General features: G+C 45.2%; 6 non-coding genes across 6 annotated transcripts; all 6 read left to right on the top strand.

The window, feature by feature from the left end:
• Positions 1 to 120: 120 nt before the first annotated feature.
• On the top strand, positions 121 to 213 carry TRNAI-UAU (transfer RNA isoleucine (anticodon UAU)). Its single transcript is given in 2 exon segments — positions 121 to 158; positions 178 to 213. It is a non-coding gene; the product is annotated as a tRNA-Ile (tRNA).
• Positions 214 to 384: 171 nt separating this feature from the next.
• On the top strand, positions 385 to 456 carry TRNAE-CUC (transfer RNA glutamic acid (anticodon CUC)). The gene has a single exon. It is a non-coding gene; the product is annotated as a tRNA-Glu (tRNA).
• A 453-nt stretch (positions 457 to 909) lies between these two features.
• TRNAE-CUC (transfer RNA glutamic acid (anticodon CUC)) lies at positions 910 to 981 on the top strand. Its single transcript has one exon. It is a non-coding gene; the product is annotated as a tRNA-Glu (tRNA).
• A 7357-nt stretch (positions 982 to 8338) lies between these two features.
• Positions 8339 to 8411, top strand: TRNAR-CCU (transfer RNA arginine (anticodon CCU)). Its single transcript has one exon. It is a non-coding gene; the product is annotated as a tRNA-Arg (tRNA).
• Positions 8412 to 8773: 362 nt separating this feature from the next.
• Positions 8774 to 8866, top strand: TRNAI-UAU (transfer RNA isoleucine (anticodon UAU)). Its single transcript is given in 2 exon segments — positions 8774 to 8811; positions 8831 to 8866. It is a non-coding gene; the product is annotated as a tRNA-Ile (tRNA).
• A 167-nt stretch (positions 8867 to 9033) lies between these two features.
• TRNAE-CUC (transfer RNA glutamic acid (anticodon CUC)) lies at positions 9034 to 9105 on the top strand. Its single transcript has one exon. It is a non-coding gene; the product is annotated as a tRNA-Glu (tRNA).
• The last annotated feature ends 11726 nt before the right edge of the window (positions 9106 to 20831 follow it).

The following is a 20831-nucleotide window of genomic DNA, read 5'->3' as shown; positions in this document are numbered from 1 at the left end:
CAAGCTACCTTTCTTAATGTGCAAGAAGCCTTTTCATCAATTTTCGCTGTCCCACAGAGGAGCGTTAAGTTTGCAAGTGACAAAACAAGAAAACCGAGTGTAAGCTGACACCAGCACGAAGCTCCAGTGGCGCAATCGGTTAGCGCGCGGTACTTATAAGGCAGTATTTGTTGAGCAATGCCGAGGTTGTGAGTTCAAGCCTCACCTGGAGCACTTCCCTTTAAGCTTTCAAGTTTTATTTGAAAGATTTTTTTAAGGGATAATGTGCAGGAATATATTTTCTCCAATATTTTCATTAGTAGACGTTAACACGCCTTAATGAAGCACTGACCGCGGTTAAGAACTGCTGGGAGAGTTCATGGTTCCAAACCAACCAACAGCGATTCCCTGGTGGTCTAGTGGCTAGGATTCGGCGCTCTCACCGCCGCGGCCCGGGTTCGATTCCCGGTCAGGGAACGTTTTTAATAAAGTACAGCAAAGATGAGGAGAAATGTTTACATGGAGAGGAGCAGAGAAGTTGGTCCGAATGGTCCCGCGAGCTTTTCTAACAAGTTGAAAAGTCTGCGCATCTGATTTCAAGTTTTAATCCTGAGAGATTAATATTGGAACAAGGAATTTTACAATCTTCAAGGAGTCTCTCTCATTTGGCATGGTGCCAAAAGTTTGGCAAAAAGCATAAATGGTGCTAATCTTTAAAACGAGACCAAAATCCCCGCCACTGGATGAAAGACTTAGTGAGCCTCAACATCTGTGGTGTGGAAGTTATTTGAAAGATTTTTAAGGGATAATGTGCAAGGATATATTGTCTCCCACCTTATCAGTAGTAGACGTGAACACGGCTCAATGAAGGACTGATCGCGGTTAAGAACTGCTGGGAGAGCTCATGGCTTCAGAGCACTCGCCAGCGATTCCCTGGTGGTCTAGTGGCTAGGATTCGGCGCTCTCACCGCCGCGGCCCGGGTTCGATTCCCGGTCAGGGAAGGTTTTTAATAAAGCACAACAAAGATGAGGAGAAATGTTCTCAATTCTCCGTTTATTAAAAGGTATAAAAGCAAAATACAGACATGTCAGCAGTAGAATACAGACATACAATGGCAATGGTCTATGCACAGTCAATGGCATCAGGCCGATACCAAAAGAGAGGCAAGTACAAGTACAGCTCAAGTATAAGTGTCACATTGCAGCGTATAACACGTGCCCCCGTACACATAAGAAGCGCGACTAGGTATCATATCGGAAAAATACAATACAACAGACGAGAAAGTCACCAGCGCCTACAAAGGTACATAGGCGGTGTGCAAACATGACATTTGAGTAGCAGATAGGAGAATGAGCACGTAACTCAAATACAAACCAAAACGGAGAAAACAATAAAAAACAAAAGAAAAGGGGAAGGGCTATCCGGCGGAGAACCAGAAGATGAAGGAGCAGAACACATGTCCTAAAAAAGGACTCACACAGAAGACTCGTAAGGTAAGCGGTCCAAACCAAACTGTATGTATGGAGATTATAAAAACATAACATGCGAGAGACCCAAGGAAACATAGTACGTATAGTAAGGTTAGCAAAACCTAATCCAGGGAGCAACCCCCTAGCATGACAGTAAAGGAAGAGGAGGCCAGAAAAGAAGTCCACGGCAACCACTTCAACCCATTTTTATACGCCGAACCCCTCGAGGAGTGCACTAGCTCCTCCATATGCTGAATGAAATTCACCCGACTCAACCATGCAGAAATCGGGGGGGCCTTAGCCTGCTTCCAGAATCTAGGGATCACAGACTTCGCAGCATTAAGGAGATGGATAGAGAGGGAACGTTTATATGCTCCAATGGGGGAATCATTGACATGGAGAAGTACACTAGCGGGAGTAAAAGTGAAATCGGTAACTTCCACATGTTTTATAATCCGAATAATAACCTCCCAGAAGGGCCTCACCAAAGGACACTCCCACCACAAATGAAGGTAAGTCCCCTCAGGGGAGCCGCACCTCCAACAATCAGGTGGAACCTGCGGCAAAAAACGGTGGAGCACTGCTGGGACCCTATACCAACGTGTCAGCAATTTATAGGCGGACTCCTGCACCCTGCTGGAGGTAGAGCAACAATGGGTCAAAGCAATAGCCTTATCCCATTCAGCCGCCTCCATCGTCAAACCCAGGTCGCCCTCCCAGAGACTTAAATAATATGGCTTAGTGGAGGTTTGAGCATCTATAAAGATTTTATACAGCCGGGACAGGAGATGAGAGGAGCTGGCGGGATCGTCACAGATGAGTTCGAAAGGCGTCAGAGGCCTATCCATCGAGCCAAGCGGGGCGACAGAGGAAACAAAATGCTTAAGCTGGTGATAGAGAAAGTGAAGCCTAAAGGTCGGATGCACGTCCCGCACGAGGTCCGCCAGGGGAAGAAAGCGCCCCCCCAGCAATAGTCTAGAAACCCTAAGGACCCTGTCACCTGGTAAAAGAAACGGGCGGGTAACCGTACCAGTCATTGCAGCTGGGAAGGCTGGGTTAAAGGACAGTGGTAGGAGAGGACTAGGAAAGGCAGTGAGATTGTATTTACGCTGCGCTCGTTTCAGAACCGTGAGGGTGGGTCCTATGGTGGGATGCGGACGCACAAGAGGGACCCAAAACTTCTCCGCCACCCAAGGCACGACCGAGATGGGAATATCAAAGAAAGAGGCCTCCAGCTGCACCCAGAGCGCAGGGGCACCATGCGTCCATTCCACCACCCTCCGCAAGTGCGAGGATACCCAGTACCCCTCTATATCCGGCAAGCCCATACCTCCCGCAGATTTAAACCTAGTCAAGTAGTGATACGCCAATCTGGGTGATGTGTCGGACCATATATACCTGGCGAAGGTCCTGCGACAAGACTTAAAAAAGGCCCTCGGAACAAAAATGGGGAGAGATTGGATCAAATACAATAAACGCGGTAGAATATTCATTTTAAGGACCCCCATCTTACCGAACCACGAGATATGTTTATAGGACCATTTCCGCAAGTCCGCGGAGCATGAGGTCAAAAGAGGCAAAAAATTGTGAGTAAACAGGTCAGCGGGGTCCGCTGTGATATTAATCCCCAAATACTTAATGCGGTCGGCCGACCAGCGGAATGGATGGCTATGGGCGAGGAGGGAGCTAAGGGCGGGAGGGACGTTAATACCAAGAATTTCTGATTTCTGCAAATTAATTTTATAATTGGAAATGGAAGAAAAAATGTCAAGTTCGGAGATGACCTGAGTAATGGAAACGCCAGGATCAGTGACAGAACACAACATATCATCGGCATAAATAGCCAGTTTGTGCTCCGTCCCCCGTACTGTGACCCCCTTAATCAAGGAATTAAAACGTATGGCATTAGCCAGTGGTTCTAACGTAAGAATAAACAGGAGTGGGGATAAGGGGCATCCCTGCCGCGTGCCATTGGAGAGCATGATCGTGTCCGACAGGGTCCCATTAACACGGACCCGTGCCGAAGAGCGCGTGTACAGAGCCCTAATCTGTTGAATAAAGCCGGGACCAAGTCCCACAGCCTCAAGGAGTTTGAACAAAAACGGCCAAGATACTCTATCGAACGCTTTTTCAGCGTCCATAGAGATCAGCAATAGGGGAGTGTCCTGATGCCTAGCCAAAGTAATTAGATTCAGAATTTTAATGACATTGTCTCTAGCCTCCCGCCCAGGCACGAACCCTACCTGATCCTTGTGTATCAGTTTAGGAATAAACGGTTGCAGCCTCAAAGCAAGGACCTTCGCCAGGAGCTTCAAGTCGGTGTTAATGAGTGAGATTGGCCTGTAACTGCTACAAAGCTCAGGATCCTTCCCCGGCTTGGGAAGAACCGTGACGTGTGCAGTGTTAGACTGGAAGTCCAGGGGAGTACCTCCAGCCATCGCACCAAAAAGAGAAATCAGGCGTGGCCCGAGAACGGGCAAAAATTTCTGGTAATAAAGGGGAGTGAACCCATCCGGGCCAGGACACTTCCCCCTTGGCATGGACTTGAGTGCGCCAGATAACTCCTCCAGCGTTATAGGAGCGTCCAAGTCAAGTTGCGCGTCCCGCGGGAGTTTACAACGAAGATGTTTCGCCAAGTAGGCATCGGAAAGATCAGCCAGGGACGTGTGCGTGGCCTGATCGGGAGGCAAATTATAGAGAGTAGTGTAAAAATCATGAAAGCATTTCGCAATCTCACTAGTTTCATGGTGGAGGACGCCCCCGGAGTCCCGCACCTTAGGAATAAAGGTGGCGGTCCTCCTTGCCCGCAATGCCCGAGCTAGTAACTTCCCAGGCTTATCGCCCAACTCATAAAAAAGACTCCTGGTGGCCAAAAACTGCCTCTTTACTCTAGAGTCAAGAAGATCCGAGAGACGGCTCCTAAGAGAGGTCAGTTGGGCCAAGAGAGCCGGGTCCAAGGAGAATTTATGCCGGATTTCAAGGTCTGCAATTTGTCTTGCCACCGATACAATAGACAATTGGTCCGCCCTTTTGAGCTTAGCCCCCAACTGAATGAAATGACCCCTAATGACAGCCTTATGGGCCTCCCAAAGCGTCGGGATCGGAGTACCCTCTAAGTCATTTTCAGAAAAATAAAGTTTAAGATGATTGGAAAAGTCAGCTACGTGAGCGGGGTTATCCAGCAAATTCTCATTAAGACGCCAGCACCATTGCCTTTTAGGAGCGTGGGGTAAGCGGAGAACAAGGTGAATGGACGCATGGTCGCTAAGAGTCTGGGAGCCTATAGAGGTGGACCTCAGATAGGAGAGATGTTTATGGGAGATAAAAAGAGTGTCTATACGCGTATATCTGTCATGTAAAGAAGAATAAAACGTATAGTCTCGGGTGGTCGGGTGTTGGGATCTCCAGGAGTCCGCCAGCTGATTCACGAGTAACATACGCTTAACGCGCTTGATTTTCGAATAGGAGATGTGCGACCTGCCTACCGAGCAATCAAGACGTGGGTCCAGCACCATGTTGAGGTCGCCCCCAAAAATGGTGAGACCCTCCTGATAGTCTGCCAACCTCGAGAGTGTCTTCACCAAAAACGGGACCTGATCCCTGTTGGGGGCATAAACAGTGGCCAAAGTGACCCTATGCAAGCCAATATAACCCTTGAGAAATAAAGCCCTACCCTCCTGTTCCCTCCAAATGTCGGTACATTGAAACGGAATAGATTTATGGAAGAGAATCGCAACCCCTTTAGTCTTGGAGGAGGGCGAACTTGCAAAATAAGCGGAGTGGAAATACTTATTTGTCAATGTAAATTGTTTAGAGGAGAGGAAATGTGTTTCCTGGAGGAACGCTATATGTGTATGAGAAGACTGTAAAGTATAAAGCAGTTTGGACCGCTGTTGAGGTTTATTAAGACCCCTAACATTTAGGGATGTAACCTTGAGTGAGTCTAGAGACATAGCATAATATCAGAAAGGCTAAGACAGTAAAATGTCATCACATAGAGCATGTAGCATACGGTTCTCCACCGGGGAAGGAGCGGGTAACATAATACAGACAAACGAAACCCAAAAAACAAAATACAACCTGGGCAAAAACTAAGCCCGATGCCTAAGCATCCAATTGTGAGCCAAAGGACCAAGAACATGGTCAGTAACCCAACCCATGCCCAGAGAAGGCAAGGAGGGCAGGCTCTGGTGGGGGTATGTGTGGGTGCAGCACAGAAAGAGGCAACAGAGCACTCAAAAGTAGCATAACACATAAGATGTAGTGTATGAGGAGCATGATGGTACCTGCAGCCTCTCCGATAGGCACCAGAAGGTGCCAATGTGGCATTAAAGCAGTGCGAACAGCAACGCCCCCTGAAAGGGGGTAGAGACATGGGGAAGGGGGGACATCCTAAGCACAATGTGTGTAGTGTAGTATGAGAACTGGACAAACCAGTGAGTATGAGTGCAAGTATGGGTAGGCGCATGGTCTAAATAGAGCCCACCTGGCACCAGGGACCACAGATCCCAATGAGAGACATATGACCCGGGAGCCGGGACTCGCAAGGAGAGGCAAATAGCCCCGAACTGGGTAGCCAGAGGCGGATATCAGAAATGTGTGAGATAATGTAACGTGTGTAAATGTGTATATAGCGCAATGTGTGTATTAATCGCATGTAAGTGTCTCGGTACCGTACCGCATGGCATAAATCAGACAACTAAATAAAAACGAGTCGGAAAAAACAAAATACATATCGCACGGTAAAATAAACAGTAACGAGAAACCAAAAAAAATAAAAATAAAACCAGTCCGGGCAGGAGCCATGGGCATCGAGGTGGCAGCCGACGGCACAGAGGAAAGTACACATACCGTCCAGTGCATCAACCACCAGGATGTGGAGAGTCATAAATCCACAGGTGCCAAAGATGTCCCAAGGGCGACGATGAACGGACTCGGTGAAAACAAAAAGCGGCAAAGTGCACCCCAAATCCAGAAGGTGAGGAAAAAGTGCAGCAACTCCACGGGAAAGACGAGAAAGTATCCAGACGAGAATCACGGACGCGATGTCTTTTGACGCTTGTGTCTCCTCGGCTTGGGAGACCATTCCAGCGAGGGATCTCGTAGAGGCTGCGGCATTTCGAAGGAAGATTCCCAATCCGGGACATGAATCGTAGGGAGACCAAGGGCATCCAGGAACGCCGGCACATCGGAGAGCTGACGAACGATGTGAGTAGCAGAGTCCCGGCGAACAATAAGGGCAAATGGAAAGCCCCATTGATACGGTATGGAGGCTTCCCGTAAAACCGTAGTCAAGGGTTTCAGGATCCTCCGATTTTGCAATGTGATAGGAGACAAATCGGGAAACAAAGATATGTCAGAATCCTGCCATTTGAGGATCATGCGAGAACGGCACTTGCGCATGATCTGATCCTTAAGAGGATAGTCTTGCAGACGACATATAACATCTCTCAGGGGACCACCGGAGTCTCCTCTAGGACGCAAAGCTCTGTGAGCACGATCAAGCTTTACCGGGGTATCCGGGGGCCGCTGAAGCAAATCATTAAATATATGCTGCAAAGTGGGAGCAATGTCTTCAGGCGCTACTGATTCTGGTAGGCCTCTAACCCGGATATTATTCCTCCGGCCCCTGTTATCTAGATCCTCCAGCCTCCGTGAGAGGAGTTTAATCGTTTCGGTTTGGGAGGAAAAGTGTTGCGAGAGGAGATCTACCGTGCCCATAATGCGCACATTATCCTCTTCCGTAGCGGCTACTCGTTCCCCCAACTGCCGAACATCCGAACGAATTTCAGACAGGGTCTCTCTCATACGTGTAGCTTGTGTAGCTTTTTCGATCAGTGGTATCATTTCGTCTTTCGTTGGCAGGAGCTTCAACACTTGACGAATAGCTGGATCCTCTGCAGGAGACAGTTCAGAAGCATTATCATCCACGCCGTCATCGTGGGAGCTGGCGGGAGAAGGCGCCATCTTGGAGGCAGAATCGCCATACTCCGGGTCAGGCAGACCCTGAAAATATTTCCTGACCGAGGTATGTGGACCCTTTTCTTTCAGCGGTTGTGTTCTAGGGGTGCCAGGTAGTCGGTTGTGCTTCCCCATGATAGAAAAAACGAAGAAGAATCGCACTGATAGCGTAATATAACGGAGAGAAACTGCAGAGCTCAAAGCCTAGGCAGCCATTCCGTTGAGCAGCAAGCCACGCCCCCCCGAGGAGAAATGTTTACATAAAGAGGAGCAGAGAAGTTGGTCCGAATGGCCCCGCAAGCTTTTATAACAATTTGAGAAGGCTGCACATTTGGTTCCAGGCTTGGGACAGGAAGTTGAAAAGAGCATCACAAGAGTGGTGTTTGCACTGTTGTCAGAGTGCAAGTTATGACACCGTGACAGGAAGCACAATTGGAAGCTCAGTCTGGGAGAAAACAAGAGTCCTTCAGTCCAGTCCCCCAAATTGCAGATTGATATTTTAGTGCACGTTAGGGTCCGTTTTGCCTGGACTCCAAACGTATTTGCTCCATGCGTTCTTTGGTTATTGGACTTTGAAAATGAGACCTGCGCCTCCTTGACGTGCTCACCTCTAAGCGTCTATTGAAAACCAGGAAGTCTTAGTATGCAAACGTCTTGCACATGCTCAGTAGCACTCCCTGTAGAAGTCCACCAGGCAAATCAAGCAGGTGCCAAAGAGGTGATTTTCCAGAGGAACGTCCAATTTTTGGGGCTCTTTTCAAAAGACATTCCAAAAGTAGTGTTTGCTTGGTTGTTTTTTTTTCTAATTGACTGTTTTAGCCCAGAGCGATCAGTCGATCTCGTATGTCGGGCAACAAACTAGAGTCATAATGAGGGCTCTCTGAACCTAGTTTGCAGCCACCAAAACCAGCCAGTGCTGCTACCACATGCCCCAGTGGCCTAATGGATAAGGCACTGGCCTCCTAAGCCAGGGATTGTGGGTTCGAGTCCCATCTAGGGTGCTCTTAATCAAGCAAGTGACAGGTTCGGCCCAGTGTAACGCCATTGGCAAGACATCTGCCGGTAGGCAAGGTTTTTTTTACGCCAGGAATCAATTCCACTCGAAATCCATGTCCCAAAACCACCCCTTTAAGCATGGCTCTACAAGCTTGCATGGGAATCACAAAGCTTTCCACACGCCTATTTTGAAAGAAAAAACAGACAATTGGCTTGTGGACTGAAAAGGCTTCAAGCGAACTTTGGTCAAGCTACCTTTCTTAATGTGCATGAAGCCTTTTCATCAATTTTCGCTGTCCCACAGAGGAGCGTTAAGTTTGCAAGTGACAAAACAAGAAAACCGAGTGTAAGGCGACATCAGCACAAAGCTCCAGTGGCGCAATCAGTTAGCGCGTGGTACTTATAAGGCAGTGTTTGTTGAGCAATGCCAAGGTTGTGAGTTCAAGCCTCACCTGGAGCACTTCCCTTTAAGCTTTCAAGTTTTATTTGAAAGATTTTTTTATAGGAATAATGTGCAGGAATATATTTTCTCCAATATTTTCATTAGTAGACGTTAACACGGCTTAATGAAGCACTGACCGCGGTTAAGAACTGCTGGGAGAGTTCATGGTTCCAAACCAAATTGATTCCCTGGTGGTCTAGTGGCTAGGATTCGGCGCTCTCACCGCCGCGGCCCGGGTTCGATTCCCGGTCAGGGAACGTTTTTAATAAAGTACAGCAAAGATGAGGAGAAATGTTTACATCTAGAAGAACAGAGAAGTTGGTCCGAATGGTCCCGCGAGCTTTTCTAACAAGTTGAAAAGGCTGCGCATCTGGTTTCAAGTTTTAATCCTGAGAGATTAATATGGGAACAAGGAAGTTTACAATCTTCAAGGAGTCTCTCTCATTTGGCATGGTGCCAAAAGTTTGGCAAAAAGCATAAATGGTGCTAATCTTTAAAACGAGACCAAAATCCCCGCCACTGGATGAAAGACTTAGTGAGCCTCAACATCTGTGGTGTGGAAGTTATTTGAAAGATTTTTAAGGGATAATGTGCAAGGATATATTGTCTCCCACCTTATCAGTAGTAGACGTGAACACGGCTCAATGAAGGACTGATCGCGGTTAAGAACTGCTGGGAGAGCTCATGGCTTCAGAGCACTCGCCAGCGATTCCCTGGTGGTCTAGTGGCTAGGATTCAGCGCTCTCACCGCCGCGGCCCGGGTTCGATTCCTGGTCAGGGAAGGTTTTTAATGAAGCACAACAAAGATGAGGAGAAATGTTTACATAAAGAGGAGCAGAGAAGTTGGTCCGAATGGCCCTGCAAGCTTTTATAACACTTTGAGAAGGCTGCACATCTGGTTCCAGGCTTGGGACAGGAAGTTGAAAAGAGCATCACAAGAGTGGTGTTTGCACTGTTGTCAGAGTGCAAGTTATGACACCGTGACAGGAAGCACAATTGGAAGCTCAGTCTGGGAGAAAACAAGAGTCCTTCAGTCCAGTCCCCCAAATTGCAGATTGATATTTTAGTGCACGTTAGGGTCCGTTTTGCCTGGACTCCAAACGTATTTGCTGCATGCATTCTTTGGTTATTGGACTTTGAAAATGAGACCTGCACCTCCTTGACGTGCTCACCTTGAAGCGTCTATTGAAAACCAGGAAGTCTTAGTATGCAAACGTCTTGCACATGCTCAGTAGCACTCCCTGTAGAAGTCCACCAGGCAAATCAAGCAGGTGCCAAAGAGGTGATTTTGCAGAGGAACGTCCAATTTTTGGGGCTCTTTTCAAAAGACATTCCAAAAGTAGTGTTTGCTTGGTTGTTTTTTTTTCTAATTGACTGTTTTAGCCCAGAGCGATCAGTCGATCTCGTATGTCGGGCAACAAACTAGAGTCATAATGAGGGCTCCCTGAACCTAGTTTGCAGCCATCTAGAGAGCCTTCTCCACCTGCAGCTCCCATCTGGCCATTGTCTCCTCTTATTATGGGTCACTCCTTAGTATATACTTGGTCCCTTCACAAGGACATTCTCTAAATATGAATAAATTCCTATCTCTGCTGTACACCTTCGTGACCCCTTTGATCAACCCCATCATATATAGTCTAAGGAACAGGGAAATCAGAAACCAATGTTCTAGATTATTCCTAAGGTTCCGTGGGGAACCTTTGGGCTAAATCCAAGCTTCAACTTTCATCTGAAGGAATATACACTTTTTGTTGAAGTGAATAAATAATAAAATTGTAAAAATTGTTTTTATTGCTTAGGTTGTTGGCAGAAGGTGATATGAATAAAATAAAATCTCTCAGCATGTTAATCTGAAAATAAAATAACTCGTTTTTCTTAATTGATTATCATACCATAAAAAAATATCCCATATTTATATTTATTTATCGAAATACAATGTCCCACCCCTACCCATGGAATTATTAAGCCCCACATAGAATATTTTTTTAACATGGTGGATAGGACGTACTTGAGGAGAGCAATGCTTGGGCTTCCTGCCTCTATCTCCTGGCGAGGTTAACGGGGAGTCCACGGAACCCCTGTTATTATTATTATGGATTTTATTATAGAAAGGGTGGATTTTCAAACTTATAAACTTTCAGCGAGGAGGTTTAAGCCCACACAGAGAAAGCATAAGTCAATCTGGAGCATTAGGCCATGGACCAAGTAAGGATCGAGGCAAAGTGATCAAATTAGAGTCACAGGAGCCAGGAGTCCTTAACTGGGATCCCCGGCCATTTTACTGGTGTTCTTCATGGATCCTTTGGGAATACTCCTAGGAAGCACCCAATCAGAAGCACTCGACCATCAGGAGTTGTATTATATGAAGTAGTCTTTTTTTTGTGGAACTTAATATCTTAAGTGGTGGCTTTGTGCACCCAATAAAATACTCATATTGAGTATTGACAACTGACTAGGAATAGGAAGGTAATAAAACCACAAATAATTACTTAAATGGGGCATCAAAACAAATAAGCCAATGAACAGAGAGATTTCCACAAAGCAACCAATCAGGAAAGGAAGATTATGGCACACTCAAGGTTATTAAAGGATTCCATCTCATGGGAGAAGTCGACCACTCAGTAGCATCTTTCTTCTCCATGTTATCCTATGGGGAGAAGCACATGCCTTCTCCATGTTATGATCCGTGTGATTTGGTTGGTTGATAGATTGCGTGTTTCTGCATTCTAGTGCTCATTGTTAAGATATACTCTATTAAAATAAGCATACCACCATTTTCTCTTTTATTTATCAAGGTTCCTATAAATGCCACGGTTGGGTTTTTCCCATAATTGAATGTATTGCTGTATAGTAGAGGACAAGTGATTGGCCAACACTTACCCTAGAAACCATGGGCTATTCCTTTTTCTTCAATGAAACCCACTTTCTACTAGACCATAATTCAAAATATCTGCCCAGCCCATGCCCCAACCCCCAGCAGCTCCCACAGCCCTCCATCCCTCCGACGATGAGGTGGTGTAGCACGTCCTGAGAAAACAGGAAGTCTGAAAAGAAACACGATTTCAGAAAACAGGAAAATGCCTGTGAGGGGTAAATCAGTTATAACGTATACAAACCAGGGGAGCTTTGGGTCAGGAGTTTAATTGAGGGAGAGTTTTATGACGCAATAGGAAGAATTATAAGGAGGGTTATATGGAGTAATAGAATTGATTATAGGGAGGGGTATATGCAGTAGTAGGAGGAGTTATATGCAGTAATAGGAGGAGTTATATGCAGTAAAAGGAGGAGTTATAGGGAGGATTATATGGAGTAATAGGAGGAGTTATAGGGAGGGTTATATGAGTAATAGGAGGAGTTATAGGGAGGGGTAAAAGAGAAATAGGAGGAGCATTATATGCAGTAATAGGAGGAGTTATATGGAGGGTTATATGCAGTAATAGGAGGAGTTATAGGGAGGGTTATATGCAGTAATAGGAGAGTTATATGGAGTAATAGGAGGAGTTATATGCAGTAATAGGAGGAGTTATAGGGAGGGTTATATGCAGTAATAGGAGGAGTTATATGAAGTAATAGGAGGAGTTATAGGGGTGATTGTATGGAGTAATAGGAGGAGTTATATGCAGTAATAGGAGGAGTTATAGGGAGGGTTATATGAAGTAATAGGAGGAGTTATAGGGATGATTGTATGCAGTAATAGGACGAGTTATAGGGAGAGTTAAATGGAATAATATGATTGGTTATAAGGAGGGTAACATGGCGTAATAGGATTAGTCATAGGGAGGGTTATATTAAGTAGTTGAGGGAGTTATAGGGCGGTTATGTGGAGTAATACAAGGAGTTATAGGTAGGGTTTTGCAGTTAGGTCCACTCACCATAAACACCAAAGCCCCCAGTATTACGGCTTTCATCTTGGCGTCCATGTCCATAGGAAACTGGATGATCACTAAATTTTTCCTCCTTTCCATTGTCTTCGATATCTGAACCACCGGATGGGACCCATTCGCACTAAGCATCTGATGCAGGATAAAGTCAGATCAGCATTTCTGCTGGCACGGAATTGTGTTCTTTTGGGCAGTATTGGACATAGAAGTGGGTTGCATCAGCGTGTGTAGGTGTGTGTTTGTAGGTAAATATGTGTTAGTGTATGGGGATAGAGTGAGTGTTGGTGTGTTAGCGTATGGTACTAGTGTGTGTGCATTAGTATGGTGTTAGAGTATGTGTGTTATTGTATGGTTCTAAAGTAGGTGTGTGTGTGTGTGTTAGCTCATGGTGACAGAGTGCATGTGCATATGGTGTTAGAGTGAGTGTGTAAGTGTAGGGTGCCAGAGCGAGTGTGTGTGTTAGTGTCGTGTTAGAGTGAGTGTGTAGGCACAGGTATTTTAGTAATGTGGGGGAGGCATGGTGGGCGCTAGAGAAATCCTGCACCTGGACCCCACTCACTTCTTGGGTGCACGTTGAGCAAGAGAAAGATAATGGGACACTTTGTTGGTTTAGTATCCATTAATCTCACACACACCTTGATGGAGTCACCCTGGAGTAAGTCGGGGGTCACCTCAGCGGTAAATTTAACCTCATGGTACATGTCCTGAATGTAAAACATCATCTTCCCGAGTCCGTAGAAGACGTTCACATATCCGATACAGAGCTGAGGATTAACTCTAATTTCCATCTGCAAAAGAGAGAGCCAACCGATGGAAACTGATCTCCCTGTAATTGTATTTATATGCCACTCTGCCCCCTGATATGCCTTATAACCCCTTAAATGCCACTCTGTCTCCAGACTTGAGGGATGCATCCCTAGTTCCCCTTGCTCCAGACTCCCTGGTGTCAGGTGGGGGCAGCTGGTGGACGTCTGCACAAAGCGTGTAGACAACCTCGCTGCTACCCAGCACTTCCGCCATGGCTATTATGACGGAGCACCGGAAGGTCATGTGATGCCGTTGCTCCGTCATAGAAGTGCCACCAGCAACGGAGGTCGCCTATGCACATCGCGCTCACCGGCTGCCAGAGAGGAGGATCTGCGGGGGATCTGGATCTTAGTCTTATAGTCAGACCTCTATTTGAGGTCCAATTATAAGACGAGGGGTATTTTTCAGATTATCTTCTTCAAGCTAATACGGTATATATTGTTTACATCAAAATAAAGAAGTTCTGCTCTCCCCAGTCTAGTCACCCGTTTCTCTTGCTGTAACGACTCAAACCTTAATCAGTCGTTGGTCTCGTCTTAGATTCAGGAGCCGTATGCCTATCCCAACTAAAGACTAGTCTTGCCTGGTTATTTGGGTACCGGATAGTGATATCTCTTTACTTTGCTTGGGGATATTGCCTACGGATTGCGGGGAATTACTGTCCTGAAGGGAGAAGTCGCTCTTGGCGGAGAGGACAACCTGAGGTCCCTGGTCGGTCCGTCACACCCTCTACCGCTTCCCCTGGGAGGTTGTTACACTTATCTACCACAGTAAAGTAAAACTTACATGACAAAGTTGCAAGGCTCAGCCAATAAGGACAGGGGATGCTGACAAGCCATTAGGCCTAGGCCAGCAGTCATGTCCCCCTTCCTTACTGGTCTCGGGGCCCCTTTACATCTAAACCCCTCTAGTTTTAGATTAAGACCTCTTGCTCTAACACCTCTTCCCCCATTTCATTCTCACGTAGCCATGTCCGTTTCGGAGTGTATAATTTAACGGCGCTCACATCTGAAAAAGGCTGTCCGCAACTGTCGCCTGTCATTCGGAGATAAACGATGCTTTTCAATCGGTTTTTCAGCTTAACGGTCAAAGAGGATGCACAGGAGCCGTGTTCGTGAACGTTGATGTGGAAGAGTCTTTGTCCTTCTGTGGTCTGGAAAACTTAAGAGAGAAAACTCTATGTTTTTTTTCGTAAAATATATTTTTGGTTAGCTGGGCCATCGATAAAATTTCATTTGTTGGCCCCAAAACTGTCGCCACTCCCAGCCATGCACTCTATTCATCTACCAGTGACCATCTTCAGCACCGAAGTTACGAAGGACATAAAGTCCTTCTGATGAAGAAATGTAGAACCCTGTACAGGACGCCACAAAGGACAGGACACATGGCAAGGAACACCGAGGATGGAGTAAGGAGCCGAGATCCTCAGATGTATAACGGAAAGAGGGCAAAGGTACATAAACAGCAAGCTGTGGAGAGGAGATCAACTCCAGGCGGACCTCTCAAAGGGGCAGTTTGCAGGGCTGGGGCCGAATCCTGACAGATACCCTCATAGAAAAAAGGGGCATCAGGGGAAGCAAGAGGGAAGATGGGCAGAGGTATCTGAATCTGCCATCCTAAATAATAACAGTTGACGATTTTGGGAACTGTCTGTGGAGCTGCCCCGCACTCACTGGGATGATCATGGGAGACCAGAAAACGCTCAGAACCCAAATTCTTGCAGTAGTACTGTAGTACCAATTTATTACGGGTCATATTTTCCAGTGTAATTATAACCAGGCCGGGCAACCTCTGGCCCCATTGGCCCCTTGTGCTCAAACCCCCCCCCCCGTTTCTCACATACACACTGGCACATACATTTACATAAACACTCTCACACATACACACTTACACACACATTCACTAACACATGCCTACACATACTCAGTAACACAAACTCTAACACTCACACTAACACATGCTAACACACTTTCAGAAACACTTACACATACACATTCATGCCCACGGGCCGGCCCTTTGAGAAGGCTTTTAGACTGTCCTGAGGGGGCTATTGCCCACCTGCCCCACAGGTCGGCCCACCTCTGATTATAACATTCCCTGACATTGTCATCTCGTATATAACCCATGGAAACAGGGCAAACGCATCACCTTGTCCCCTATTTATAAAAGATCTTACCATTTTTCCATAATATTACTTCATTGACCTAAAAGCACAGAAAATAGTGATTATCCATCGCTTTCCAAAAATATGTGTCTAGAGGTCGAAACCAAAAGTAAAGTGGAACCATATATGAACTCGTCCCCTTCCCAAAACACACGCGCACGTTACAGTCTATACAATAAATAATTCCACATTCCCACGCATGATTATTCCTCCCCATCAAGCTACCTCTCCCTTATTGTTATGCTGCTGATTTTTGTTGATTGCTTAAGTGTAAGTGTAAGGGAGATGAGAAGAGAGAACTTCCACCTTTTGCCTGGCGTTGGGTTTTGGGCCACCCCACCCTAAATACCCCTTTAATACCCAAATGACAGCACCGACAGAGAGTTTAAGGTTGGCTATTTCTATATTGAATAGTACGTGTAACCTTAACAAGGGGTTCAAGTCCTGGAGGTACAAGAGGGTATCTTCTCGCCACATTTGTGATCCGAGGCTGGGTCTGGATTGGTCTTGTCGGATACATCTTAGCTACCTATAAAAATATAGTAGAAGTTCATCAGAACGAGGCCCCCCTCATCTAGTCGCCCATTTTTCCAACTTAAACCTTAATCAGTCGTTGGTCTCGTCTTACATTCAGGAGCCGTATGCCTATCCCATGCGTGTTTAAATCCCCTCACTGTATTACCCTCTACCACTTCTGCTGGGAGGCTGTTCCACTTATCTACCACCATCTCGGTAAAGTAAAACCTACCTAAGACCATGACGAATTGCATTTCCTGCCATGTTGGTTCGGACAAAATTCAGAGGGCTTTTTTCATTTGGAATTTGCTGTCACTCATTCACCTGCTCACGCTCATTCGCTGTCTCCCTATCTCCAACAGTCAACTACAGTCTCTGTCTCTACTTCTCCTTTAACGCAACTCCTGCATCACCTCCTAAAGCGGTCAGGGCCGGACTGGGGTTGACTAGGTGACCCTGGCACTATAAGGACGACAGCCACCTAATGAGGAAAGATGGATCTATTTCATTGTATTATTTTTATTAGATATATTAATTGTATTATTTTAATTAGATTTAATCTTATGCTTATGGGCCCAAACATCTCAGGCAAATCTGGTATATATTTTGGTCGAATTTTATGCTTATATATTAATTAACCAAGGGGTAGAGACGAGAAGAGCTATAAAGATTAAAAAGAGATAAAAAAATAAAAAAAGACGATTCCAGAAAGAGTTCCAAACGTTTCACATGACAAGTCACGGACCAGTTCCTCACTGTGTCAACTAGAACACCCGAGGTTTCTACTCCGCCGCGTCTCACCTGTTAGTTAACATTTTTTCAAAAGAAAGGAAAAAAAACGATAAAGGTGGAGATAAGCATTGGATGTACTATAAAAAAGTTTGAACTCACAGATCCGATCAGGATATCCTGAAACCTTTCCGTAGGCCTTCTTACTGCTAGTAGATGACTCCGTTTCCCAGGCAGTAAATATGACCGCTCAGTAGATGTGAAACTCCTCTATACTTCGCTCCAGGGACAATAAGGAACTGGGATCGTCCCTCCCATGACCTTAAACTATACAGGCAGGTCCATAGCGATTAAAAAAAACAACCTCTGCATACGTTAAATATTGCGCAATCACAATAATGATGGATAATCCATCAAAAAGTGTAGACGTCTCATTAGATTCAAAAAGTTCCACCCTGCCACATCTCGGCCGTCCCGAAAAATCTGGAGCACTCCAGGGAGCACTCAGAACCAGTTTCCATGACGAATGCATGTTTAAGATTTTTTTGGGGGGGTGGACGCCAATTAATTCTCTAGTTATTGGAGTTCTTCTCATAGCCCCTCCCCCAGCCGCATCTACTACGGTATGCTTCTCGCATATTCTCAGGAAATAAGATCTCATTTATACCCTAAGTTCTGAATATTTACATTTTTTTATTCTTTTTATTGACAATATACATATTTTCTACTTTGGATTGGAAGACGAGTTTCTCGACTAGCGGTAAGCAGTAGAGAAAAGAAGGTTTGTACATTAAGTTTTAGGATGTCCTTTGAGGGTAGCACTTTAATGCTGGTAACCTGGTAATCATCCCAAAAATTTGTATGGAACTCTAGGGAGTAGATTTATTAATCTGAGTTGGTCAATGGAAATACGGACTGTGTTGGTCCAAGAGAAGATGTCTTTATTTGAAGGTGATACCCTTTATTGGGAGAACGTGGACAAAAAATGTAGATGTCTCATAGGCTTTTGAGACGTCGGAGGTCTATTTGTCCATCTGAAGAGCAACGCCACCTTCTCCTTCTTGCACCTTATATTTTTTTCATGCTATTGTTAATTTTGTCAATTTTACGGTAATATTGTTGTCAATTTTGTGTTCTCCCCTATTGCAAATAGTGATAAAGAATCTGCTGGCACTCTGTAACCAAGTGATGTCCAAGTGCCCATCGTGTCTCCAAGGTGGCCACCCAATAAAGACAAAGGAACCAAGTACCACCATGTAAGGTTTATTCCATCAATGTACACAAAGCAGCCAACAAGGAATGCGTTTCACATCAACAGAAGCTTAATCGTCATCAAAAACATTCCTGGTTTCGTTTTAATGGCTGGTAGCTTAATGCAGCACTAGGAACAAAAATCCTAGTCCTGCTGAATACCCATCCCCAGAAATAATGATTTAATCATGTTGAATTTTTGCTGGGAACACTTAATTGACATGTGACCCAAAAACAGGCACTGATAGGTCATCTAAAGTGTTCAAAGAACATTTTCACATCTAGTTTCAAGGATTTTTTTGATGTCAAGATTGTGAGAAATTGAGTCTTGATTAGAAGTAGAGATCCATTCAAACTCTCACGTAAGTGTGAGATATTCTAAACAAATAAGATAAGTGTTAAAAAGCCTCAAGAATTTTGGGAGATATTAGTATAAGTGTTTTCTCTCTTTCTTCCCAGAGAGGGCTAGAGAAGTCATAGTTCTTTCACCGTGTTCTATGAGTACAGAGTGATTCTAGACAAAATCTAGGTTCTACCAGGTCTTCTCCCCTGAAACCTCCCTCTGTGATTGGTGAAGCCATGTTTTCGGGTGGCAGAGCCAGTTGCTTTTGGGGACAGGGCAGGAAAGGAATAGGAGAAAACAGGACGCATGTGGAGATAAATGCAGGTGGAGAAGCCACACGGGTATTACGGGTATGTTCTTCAGATGCCTACAAAAGGTGGCTAACATGTGTCTGTGGACTATAAATTAAAGCGCAAAAGTCCAAACCACCTTCATAGTGAAATTATTTGCTGCCTGGTACACCATGCAGCTCTTGGTATATATCCAAAGATAGCCCTCAGATTTCTGTTGACATTTTGTGAAGTGGACTGTCCTTCAGGTACGCCAGAACTGTTGTGCCACGTTTTAGGGGAGAGGAAGAAGGCCAGACGACGTGGCATGGCCTTTTTTTTTTAGATGTTAAATTGAATAATTCCCATTTCTTAAATGTAAACTAGTGTCTAAACTGGCTCCTCAGCAACCGCAGTATCCACCATGGCCTCATGCTCCCACTGCAGGACATCTGCAAGGTAAGTGAAATACAAAGGGGAGGAGAGGGTAGCTAGTGAGAATGACTCTTGCTAGGCTGTTTGGGGACGAAGATGGCACGTCCTATGTGTGCTGGTCATGTTCTATATGGGCAGTGTGAAAGCTTTGGGTTGTGCAACCTGTGATCTATGCCTGTAATGTAGGGGGTTTTATCTATACCTTCAATCCTGAGTTCACATGTGATTTTCAATTGATCTATACATGCAAAGCTGGCTTTTGTGCGTTATTCTGTTGCTCTATACCTGCTATGCTGTTTTCATTAATTATATATATATATACCTGGAAATAATGGGGTTTTATGTCTTACTCAGTTGATCTATACATGCACGTGCTGTTTCATGTGCTTATTTGAGCTATACCTGAACTACAGGGAATAATTAAAAGAGAGATGATGATTACAGAGATGAGATGAGATGATTACAGAGGAGAGGAGCTCTCAATGTCACGGTAGGGTCAGAAGGAGGGAAGGCTGCACTGACTCTCACAGTCTTCCCCTAATCTGCAGTCAATGTGGCAAATATTTTTTTTGGTGCGGGAGCAGACGGAGTGATATAAAATATAAAATATATTGGCAACAGGGTTTTATATTTATATATATATTGTCAGCAGTGGCTAAAACAAAAAATAAGGTATGAATGATAATAAAGTATATTTTCAACCAGACGACCTAAGGTGAGCCCACTAGATCAATATTAACTCTACATAGAAATCTGAATGCGGAGGCTAAGTTCTAAATAGTGGATAAATATTTCTCATGGTCATTTATCTTCTAAATATTTTCCTGATTGGTGTTGAGGGATTAGGCACCTCATGTTCTTTTTGAACTACAGAGTACCTAATGATGATAGGTAGACCTCCACGTCTAGTAGACAATGGACCTCATACCATTTGGATCTGTGAGCATGCGTTAGGGTCATTGACTTGGGTCAACTTTGGGCCTGTTTTTGATGGGACAGAGGTTTAGGTACATGGAAGAGGGGTTTGTTTGTATTACCGAGCACCTGCTGTTTGGATAGGCCTCCTGGTCTAGTGGACTATGGGCCTCAAATTCTTTGGAGCTGTGAGCATGAGTTATGGTCATTGACTCGGGTCATCGTTGGGTCTATGTTGATAGGACAAAGGTTTAACCACAAGGAAAAGAGGTTGATTGAAGAGGGATTGGGTACCTCGTTTTTTGAACTACAGAGCTACCTAATGATGATTAGTAGACCTCCTGGTCTAGTAGACTATGGACTGCATATCCTTTGGAGCTGTGAGCATGAGTTATGGTCATTGACTTGGGGATGCGTGGGTGCGGGTAGCATCCCCTCTGCCAGCAGACAACATAAAATCAGCGGAATATTCTCTGCCACATAACAGGGAGCCTCGTAGCCCTATTGGGAGATCTTTGATTTCCCAAATTCTCTCATTAACACGCAGACACAACCTCCAGACAAGAATGTACCCTTTTAAGATACGGGGACATGACATCATAATCCGATACTGTGATGAAGTAACTGCCTCTGTGTCCAACACCCCCCCCCCCCGATAATGAAAGAAAGCGGA

The sequence above is a fragment of the Spea bombifrons genome, chromosome 4 (assembly GCF_027358695.1).
Source record: "Spea bombifrons isolate aSpeBom1 chromosome 4, aSpeBom1.2.pri, whole genome shotgun sequence".
Classification (NCBI taxonomy): Eukaryota; Metazoa; Chordata; class Amphibia; order Anura; family Pelobatidae; genus Spea; species Spea bombifrons.
This window is presented reverse-complemented; position numbering and strand designations above follow the sequence as displayed.